This window comes from Triturus cristatus, chromosome 6, assembly GCF_964204655.1.
Source record: "Triturus cristatus chromosome 6, aTriCri1.1, whole genome shotgun sequence".
NCBI lineage: Eukaryota > Metazoa > Chordata > Amphibia > Caudata > Salamandridae > Triturus > Triturus cristatus.
In genome coordinates this window covers 1678077045-1678088057 of record NC_140589.1, presented here as the reverse complement: position 1 = coordinate 1678088057, position 11013 = coordinate 1678077045, and positions in this window count along the sequence as shown.

Genomic DNA, 11013 nt, shown 5'->3' with positions numbered 1-11013 from the left:
TAGGTACATACGGTTTGTCCAGCATGTCCTAGGTGTTTCTTTAAATATATATATTTTTAAAATAATAAAAAACAAAGGCCGGCCCCGGGGGATGGGGTCCCTGGGGCCATAAGTGGCCTGAGGAGGGGGGCAACGCAGCCCCCCTCCTAAAGAATTTTTTTTAAAAAGGCCATGACCCGGGGGATGGAGTCCCCGAGGCCGATTAAGGCCTTGGGAGGGGGGCCACGCGGCCCCCTTCCAAATTTATTTTTTTCAACAAAAAAAATTAGGGTGCAGGCCCTGGGGGATGGGGTCCCCAGGGCCAATAAATTAGAAAAAGAAGGGGGGCCACACAGCCCTCCTTCTTAAAGAAATAAAATAAATAAAAGACCAGCATAGTGCCGGAGGCCACGCCCCCTCCTTGCAGCACTCGGCAAACGCGCCCCCTGGCCAGTTGTAAGTTGGGGAATTAATTCCCCTTCAATTCTGAGGGTCCCTGAGGGCCAACCAGCCCAACAGGTATCTCCAGTATGCGCCAGGGAGCCCCTTTTTACACCTCAATGCAACGCAGCTCTGTGGCGCTTACTGGAGGTACCCAGTGGGCTAGTTTGACCCTAGGGACCCTTAGGATTCAAGGGGACTTAATCTCTCAACTTAGAACGGCCACAGGGCACGTTTACACAGTGGTGAAGGGAGGGGACGGGGCCTGAGGTGACGTGTGCAAACACGCCCTGTGGCGCGTTTTAAGTTGGGGAAATGATTCCCTTTCAATCCTGAGGGACCCTGGGGGCCAACTAGCCCACCAGGTGCTTCCAGTAAGCGCCACTGCTCTGTGTTGCAGAGAGGTGGTGCAGGCCGTGCCCCTTTTTACACCTCTCTGCAATGGCGCTTACTGGACGTACCTAGTGGGCTATTTTGCCCCTAGGGACCCTCAGGATTCAAGGGGACTTAATCTCCCAGCTTAAAACTGCCACAGGGCGTGTTTACACAGTGGGGAAGGGAGAGGACGGGGCCTGAGGTGACGTATGCAAACACGCCCTATGGCGCGTTTTAAGTTGGGGAAATAATTCCCCTTCAATCCTGAGGGCCCCTGGGGGCTAACTAGCCCACCAGGTGCTTCCAGTAAGCGCCACTGCGCTGCGTTGCAGAGAGGTGGTCTAGGCCGTGCCCCTTTTTACATCTCTCTGCAACACAGCTCTGTGGCGCTTACTGGAGGTACCTAGTGGTCTAGTTGGACCCTAGGGACCCTCAGGATTCAAGGGTACTTAATCTCCCAACTTAAAACGGCCACAGGGCGTGTTTACACAGTGGGGAAGGGAGGGACGGGGCCTGAGGTGACGTGTGCAAACACGCCCTGTGGCGCGTTTTAAGAGGTAGTTTTAATCCCCTGCCCTATTATATACTAGGGGCTTACAGAGTAGGTCATGCTAATCACAGGGGGACCCCAACGCCTAGTGTTCCCTAGTGTATGTAGGTGTTTTCACTGTATTCTGAGTGTCTTTTAACATAGCACTGGCTCTAGGACTGGTTAGTCAGACTCAGTTACCACCAATATCCGTCTGAAAAAGTTGAGGGTACAGGATGATTTTGCAACAAGGCTTCTTTCTGCTCTTCTGTTTGTTCTTTCTGCAGGTTATCCTTCTTCCTGCACTTTTGTTAGTCTTTGAGGACTTCTGTTGCTTCTTTCTGCATTTCTTTTTTTCTTTCTGTGCATTTTTTCTTCTTTCTTCACATGTCCTATCTCTGTAGGCATAGTTAGAAATTAGCATTTAAAAAACCTTTGAAATTCACTGAAAAAACCATAAGTTTTAGGCACGTTATAGTTAGGAATTAGCATTTAAAAAACCTTAAAAATTCACTGAAAAAACCATAGGTTTCAGGGGCGTTATAGTTAGCTGGACTTTTCACTCATACAAAACCATTGAAATTCCCCCGTTATAGTTAGTTCAGCTAACTATAACTCACGCGCCCGCAATGCACTGCTGATGACGTCACATGTTACATCACTATGACATGGTCAGTGACATCACTCATGACATCACTGATGACATCACTGATGACATCATCCTTGTGATAGAGTGCCAGACCTCCTCTCCCCCTAATATAACCTTTGATACACACATTCAAAAATAGAAACTAACATTTTCAAAACAATAGACATACCAATACCAGTTACAACAACCTATTCAGTAATTCTAAGATCCACATACACATCCACTCATTCACCAACAGTCCTATAAGTCACTCATACATGTACTCACTCATCATATGTACACACCTATACATCCTGGTACACAACGCCACTCATCCAGAGTTACTCACACACATAGTCACTCATGCTAATAAAGAATCAAACATCCATTTACTTGCATATACAGTTATACACACACCACCACACTTACTTCTACAGAAACGTACACATACTTAGTCTTTTAAACAATCACTTATAGAAACACATACTTATTCATACAGGAACTCTTCCAATCTCTCACTCTCACATATACTCACTTATATACACCAATAGTCACATATACTAGTTTAAAACATATGTAGTTACTCATAAAGACACTATTGAGACAGTCATTCACTCACTAACACACCCATGCACACACTCATCTACCCATACAGTCCTGCACATTGCTGTCAATCAATCAATAAAGCTTTATTATCGGTTAAAAACCAAAAAAGCAGTAACACATGGAGAAAAAAAAATACAGCATTTCCAGGCTACCACCAAATAAATTCATATGTAGATAAAATACAAATACAAAATTAAGAATATGATTAAAAGAGCCAAATAGCCCTATGCACTACAAGCATGGGTTGTAGAAAAGAGATCAGTCCGTAAAAAAAAATAGTAGGCCTAAAAAGACAGAGATACAGCGGGTACATGCAATTTGATTTTAGCACTGCGAGCATTCCAGATGGCCCATAGGAATCTCGAAGTCGCAAAAACAATTTCAAAAGTAGTGTCATATTTAAGTAATCTATACACCTCCCTGTAGTCTCTAAGGCCCAGCAATTTGCAAAGAAAATAATCCACGTGACTCTGCTACTAGCGTAGAACGGACAGAAGAGCAGAACATGCAGATCTATTTCTACGCACCTTTCACAACCAACACAAAGACTAGAGGCCACAGGGGAGGCTGACCAATTGGATGTCGCTGCCCGAAGAGGGAGTGTCCCATGTCTCTATTGGATGTAAAGCTTCTTAGCCAAGGGAGGTTGGATGTCATCTAGACATTTCTCAAAATGATAATAGTCCTTGGCCTCCAGGAACCTATTGGTCAGCATGCCCAGGGAGGATTTAGTGATCACAAGTTCCAAACGATGATTGTTAAGTGTGACAGCCCACTCTCTTCTAGAGTGGGAGTGGCATGACCGCTCTGGGGCGTCCCAAATATCTACCCTTCCCAGAGACTGGCATGTGTTTTTAATATGCTGGAGCCAGGGAATTTTCCCAGCCCCCCTTAAAGAGAGTAAGTCCCTTAGATCGTCTCTGTAGCTTAGCAGCTCTGGTGTAGACCAGAGCCGTCTCCAGTATAACAAAGGGCGATTCGAAATGACCCCCTGAATGGGGGGTAAACCCAAGTCAAGGCGTAGGGGAAGCAGGGGTGTACTCTGTGGTAAGCTCAATAAGCGTCTGATAAAGGTATTCTCGGGGGTTGTCAGGGAAGTGGGAGACAGGTGACCCCATAGCTCCACCCCATAAAGCGCCCCTCCTCTAGCCTGGGTCTTATATATTTCTAGGGGCGGGCCAACGGACTTGAATGGGGACCCAGTGTGCACTTTAAGAATGCCACCACTAGATTGTGCCAACTTCATGTTTGCTTTGGCTACCTGGGCCCCCCCCACAGATACTTGGAAGGGCTCCATTATTGCCCCCATATATAAAGCAGGGGACAGGGGCCTTCCTCAAAACTATCGGTTAGTTGCTCTAATCGATAACGATGCGAAGTATTTTGCAGGTCTAATCTTGGAAGAACTAAAGGAATGGGCCACGAGGAAATCTCTTATACCTGTCAATCAAACAGGCTTTGTTAAAGCAGTGGGGACTACAACAAACATACTGACGATGGGTATGCTTATTGATAAGGCAGAGATGAAAAAATTGCCTCTGCACCTCTGCTATATTGACTACAAAGCAGCATTTGATAACATTAATCGCAACCTACTATGGACAAAACTCAATGATTGGGGTATCCCAAAAGGTTTGTTGGAGCTGTTAATTAATTTACATACAGACACTTGGATTCAGATCAAGGTGGGGGACGGCTCAATGTTGTCAAGGCGGATACAAACTAATAACGGCCTTAAGCAGGGTTGCGTGTTGGCCCCCACATTGTTCAACTTGTTCCTGGGGGACTTGGTGCCCCTACTAAACAACTGCAATTCACACTCGCCAAAATTAGGAGGCCTCAATTTACCATGCCTCTTATATGCAGACGACCTGGTGTTAATAAGCCATACAAGAGTTGGGCTTCAAAATCTTCTGAATACGACCCAGAGATATTCTGAGTTAAATGACTTAACAGCGAACCTCGAGAAAACGCAAACAATGACAATCAGCAACAACAAAAAGAAGAAAGTCTTCTCGTGGTTCTGGAAAAACACCCGTATCAAAGACACCTCGTCGTATAAATATCTAGGCGTGAAGATAGACAGTGGTGGCCAATTTAGAGAACAAAGGGCTAGCATAAGAGGCAAAGGCACCGTTTTGGCAATCGCCTTAAAAACATTAAACAACAACCTCTCCGGGCCTTCTCTGACCCCCTTACTACATGTCATACGTGCCAAACTGTTACCAACACAATAGGCCCACCGAGGCAGAGATGCCGCTACACTTGACAGCACAATCGTGTCGGCATATAGAATCATCTTCAGCCTCCCAAAGCGATCCTCCCCAGCACAGATCAGACTGGAGTTTGGAATTCGGTCACAGCTTTTGGCACGACAGGGGGCATATATCTGCTCTTGGGATAAAGTAAGAAAAACGACCGAAGGGACGCTGAACGAATATCTATTGAAAGAGCTAGAGCAGACCCAAAACTCACCAGCTGCAAAATACCTGGAAAAAAGCATAGTGAACACCGGGCTGGCGGAGCTCTGGGCGTCCCCTGCAGATCATAAAACACTCAACAAATTGGTGAAAAAATCGATCAAGCTACAGTCATGGGTTCAGGATAAAGCCATTCTATCAAAAAGATCTCATGCTTGGATGGTATTAAATACATACCTGACACAAGCCTCCCAGCCTTATCTTGCCCTAGGTTACACAAAAAAAATCAAACTGTGCTTTTTAAGATATAGATTGGGCCTGCTACCATGCATCCTACATCTTCCTCACTGGCTGAGATTGAAAGCAGGAACATTATGCAGGTTATGCGGCATTGGGGCAGAAGATATGTTGCACCTGCTAAGTTGCTCTGAACAGTGGCCAGGGGAAGAGGAATAGCCTTAGTTGGATTTCGTTTTACTTTAGATTTCTTTTTTCTAGGGCAGGGCTTAGGGGCCTTTATAACCACTTTATTTGCTTTAGAGCTAGATTCACTAGTCGGGAAAGCGCAAGCAGCCACAATTTGTGCAGGAGAAACTTGACCTATCTGGGCACACGGAAGCGCTGCATAGGAGGGGGCTACCATCTAGTCGGATGTAATACATGTAACTAGAGAGTCATTGCCAGGTAACACATCTAATGGAATAACAGGAGTGATGGAAAGACGTCTTTCGGTATTCTCGATGGCTGTGGCCACTACCCCTATGGTTTTTTGCAGCATTTTATCTATGGCTGTTAAACTTGGTAGGTGCGTAACTGGGGCTGGGTTCTGTCTAGTGCATGGTCGAGAAGTAGAGGGATATGATTTACCCATGGCTTGACAGCTAAAATTACAAAAAAAAGAAAAAAACCTTTGGTTTTTTCAGTGAATATATATATATATATATATATATATATTCACTGAAAAAACCATAGGTTTCACACATGTTATAGTTAGCTGGACATTTCTCTCATACAAAACCAATGAAATTCCCCCGTTATAGTTAGTTCAGCTAACCATAACTCGCGCCCCCGCAATGCACTGCTGATGACGTCACATATTACATCACTCATGACATGGTCAGTGACATCACTCATGACATCACTCATGACATCTCAAATGACATCACTGATGACATCACTGATGACATCATCCAGTGAATGTCTGTTTTTCTGAAAATTAAATATGTTTTATATATGTATATCTCAAGGTCGATGGAAGAATAAATGGGTATATAAGTGTCTAAATGGATGATTTGTTTTTGAAAAATTGATTGTATAACTGACTGATTAAGTGTATCATAGTGAATACATTGCTTAGTGAGTAATGTTTAAATATGTAAATATCTGTATCAGTCTCTCACTTTGTGTATAAGTGGCTGCATGGGTTGGTGAGTAGCTACATGGGTGTCTACATAGGTTATTAGTTGGTTTTTTTAGTATCAGTGTGAGTGTGTGTATGGTTCGGTGGGGGGTATTACGTAGTGCATAGGTGCATGAATGAGTGACTCACTGTTTGTATGTGTTGAAGACAGCATGTCTGCAGGACTGTATGGGTGGATGAGTGTGTGTATGGGTGTGTTAGTGAGTGAATGACTGTCTCAATAGTGTCTCTATGAGTAACTACATATGTTTTAAACTAGTATATGTGACTATTGGTGTATATAAGTGAGTATATGTGAGAGTGAGAGATTGAAAGAGTTCCTGTATGAATAAGTATGTGTTTCTATAAGTGATTGTTTAAAAGACTAAGTATGTGTAAGTTCCCGTAGAAGTAAGTGTGGTGGTGTGTGTATAACTGTATATGGAAGTAAATGTATGTTTGATTCTTTATTTTCATGAGTGACTATGTGTGTCAGTAACTCTATGGATGAGAGGCATTGTGTAACAGGATGTATAGGTGTATGAGTACATATGATGAGTGAGTACATGTATGAGTGACTGTACAGGACTGTTGGTGAATGAGTGGATGTGTATGTGGATCTTAGAATTACTGAAGAGGTTGTTGTAACTGGTATTGGTATGTCCATTGTTTTGAAAATTTTAGTCTCTATTTTTGAATGTGTGTATCAAAGGTTATATTAGGGGGAGAGGAGGTCTGCCACTCTATCACAAGGTTGATGTCATCAGTGATGTCATCAGTGATGTCATTTGAGATGTCATCAGTGATGTCATGAGTGATGTCACTGACCATGTCATGAGTGATGTAATATGTGACGTCATCAGCAGTGCATTGCAGGGGCGCGAGTTTTAGTTAGCTGAACTAACTATAACGGGGGAATTTCATTGGTTTTTTATGAGAGAAATGTCCAGCTAACTATAACATGTGTGAAACCTATGGTTTTTTCAGTGAATTTGCAAGGTTTTTTAAATGCTAATTCCTAACTATAACGTGTGTGAAACCTTTGTTTTTTTCAGTGAATTTGTACGTTTTTTTAAATGCTAATTTTTGAATTATTTAATTACAATTTTTTTTATATTAAAAATAAAATTCCTATGTATTCATTTATATATTATCTGTATCCTTTTATTTGTTTTTGCTTTTTTAAAAAAATTTCAATTAGGATAAAGTTGAACAGTTTTTTTAATTTTTGCAATTAATTTTTCTCCACTTTTTTTTTTTATATAAATTCTTGGGGTGCGCGCTCTGAGCGCGCTCCTAGTACAATTTCGTAAGTTTTTTATGAATACCGTCGTACGTTATTTACGTATGCATATATACGTCATAGTGCGCGCTGGGAGCGCGCACCCAGTACGTATGCGTACGTACGTACGCATGCGTGCGTGCGTCCTACGCGCTCCACGCGGTTTACTTCCGCATACGCTTAAATTACGCGCAATAACGTTCTTGTGCAATTGATGTCGCTTTTTCCACAAACTGCCTTTGTATATTCTAACATATGCCAAAGGCAAAAGTGGAACTGGTCCAACCAATTTTGTCCGCAGATTGACAAAGCAAGGAAGCACGTCAACAAATCTATTTCTGCTTTCCTCAGAGACTTTGGTATGGGTTCTATATACCACAACAACTTGCGTTACAACATGCAAGACATTTATAGAGGAGATGGTGTACACTTCACTGATGAAGGCAACAGAGTCTTCCTCTTGAACTTTAGCCTCTGCATCGGTACTTACTTGTAGGTACCGAAAAACACACAATAAACACAAGGGCTCTTTTTAGAGCCACCTTATATCTTTTTACTTAATTGCGAATTTTTATTATTTTTTTGTTTTTAAAAATTTTTCGGGTGCGCGCTGTGTGCGCGCACTTGGCGATATTTTTTTTCAAAATATAAATCTTTTTTTTTGCCCTACAAGGTCCTACTGTGACCCCCTTACAATGCCTAGTGGGTCAATATCTCCCCACTCTGCCCCCTTTTCACGTTCTCCCTCTTTGTTTATCACCCCCTCTTTATGCGAGAGACAAAATGGCGGCCGCCGCTTCCTGATTTCCACCGATTCGAATGTTTACTGACATCTAACAACCAATCAGAAGTGCGCTCGCGCACGGCAAGGTGCGCGCACAGGACTTGCTCAGTGCGCGCACGCTGCGCGCTTACAGATATATATATTGATTTAAATGCTAATTTCTCAGGAAATACTGAACAGATTTACACCAAACCTGCAAAAGGCACTTCATGGACCTTATGGCTACCTCTCTGCCACATTTCACATAATTCTGTTCAGCCGTTCGGGCTGTAGCTGCGACTAAAGTCCCTATGGAAAAATGCATGGGGAAAACGCGTTTTGGGACCCCCCTTTTTTCTCGGCCCCCGCTTGACGAATCACCCCGAAACTTTTAGGGTAGGAACTGAGCGGAGCGCCCCATTAGTTTTCAAAATTTTGCGAAGATTCGTCAACCGGCGCCAAAGTTATTCAAAATAGAATTTTGAGATTTCCTATGGAAACACGGTCCTAACTATAACTACCTACTGGCGACCGCCAGTAGGTAATTTATATATATGAGTTATTCCGTAGAACAGCTGCAATTGTAACTCCACACCGTCACAGCATATACGGACACGGACCATGAGTAAGTGCTGAATTATTTTATTCTGTGTATATATATATAGACTAAGAGTACCGTATACATTTTGCAAAAAAGAAATAGAGAACTCTGGGTAGTTCCTAAGTTTAGGTGGAGAGCAGCTCCTGTATAGTGCACCCTACAACACCAGCGACACTCAAATGTCTGTTTTTCTAGAAAAGTTTTTAATCATAGGATTGACACAGTGCCATCCAGGCCGAGAAAGAAAGGAACAAAGTATTTTGCCTTTTCTACGGCAAAGTCTTTATGCATAGGATTAGCACAGTGCCATTCATGCTGAGCTGTAAAATTACAAAAGCCTTTTACCACTCCAGGCACTCCCACTTAAGGGGTGTTTGTTTCTTTTAACCCACCACTAGGTAGGATGCAGGTGCCGAGGAAAGGGCAATTGACTTATGATCAATTCACTATATCCACTCTAGAAAAAGAAAATGTTCCTTTCTGTCTGCTGTAAACAGAACCAATTTCTGTGTTGAAATTGCCTTTTACAAGAGATTCGTTTCCTGCTACTATGAGCTGAGAAAAAAACACACGAACAGCGGGTGGTAGTCTTTCCGTGGTCCGTGGACCGCTACAAATGTGTTAACCCACAGGTGAGTCATGGGTAGTTCGCCTTAGGGCTATGCTGAGTGACTGCCAGTGACTTCTTATGATAGGCCTAAGATAGAGACCTACTCTGATTGCAATCCGAATGGCCGGCATTTGAACCAGTCAGAAAAGGTCCCTGTGCTATGCTGCTGGCAGCTCATCAGAATCATTGTGTGGCCCACGATTCTGTGGACCATGTTTTACAGTGCGAGAAGTGCAGGGAGCCAGAACAGAAGGACTTACCTGTTTTTGGTGCAAAACTCACCTTTTCTCTAGTCCATTTGCAGAGACAATTAGTCAGTTTATCAAAGCTAATTACCCTCCGTGGGTTACTAAATCACAGTCTGGATTTCTCCAATTTCACTTTCCAGTTACTTTTTCACTCAACCCTTTTTATAATGTTTGGCAGTATGAATTTCACAGTACTAAAAATACTAAAACCAAATAGCAATCTGTAAGTGTAGGCAAAGCGTCTGGCATTATAAGGTAGAGGAGCTCCATGTTGTATGGCTGGGTGGACTAAATTATATGGCAAGAAAAGTAAAATTAGGAGACATTGCACGGCACATTATGTGACTGTGTCATGTTACTATTTTTACATTCAACAACCATTAAAACCAAAGCAATCTCAAACGCTTTGCAAAATGAGAAGGATGTGTAAGCGAGAAAAGTATACTTGTTCACCAGATCATACCGACACTGGTTTTCACCTGCAAATAATGAGTTATGGATCCATTCTTTTAATTAATTTTCACAAATTTGAAACAAAAAACAAAACGTGATAACACCTTCCCTTCCTCTCATGCACACATAGGGTCAGCAAGGGCATGTGCTACTGTATTTGAGTATAATGTCCACTAATCAGGCTGCTCTCATTATGCTTCCTTTACAGATCAATGCCCAGATGTTAAGAGTGCCTTCAAGGAATAACACACAGGACTTTTCAGTAGACTAGGCAAGTGAGTTCAGTTTAGTCAATGAACAGGAATTGTTTTAAAGGTGCACAGCCTTCTCTAAACGCCTCTTCATTATCTTCTGTAGACATCTTTAGCTCCATCCCCAATAGATCCCAAATTTGGTGGAACCAGTCCTTGTGTTCCAGGGTTTTATTTGAACCCCAATGGGGAGTATTGTCTAATGAGCCACACTTAACACTAGGGCTATTTGTCTGCCTTTCATAGTGTGGGGTGGGAATTTTTGTTTATTTGTGAGGCCCAGGAGTCTGTATACGGGGAAGTATGGGAGCTGTACTTCACATATCGCATCTATATCTTCTAAATCTTGTTTCTAGTACTATGTAAGTTTGGAGTGACCCAAAATTTCCACATCATCTCCAGCATTCGCCAGATATCTTGGGAGCCCA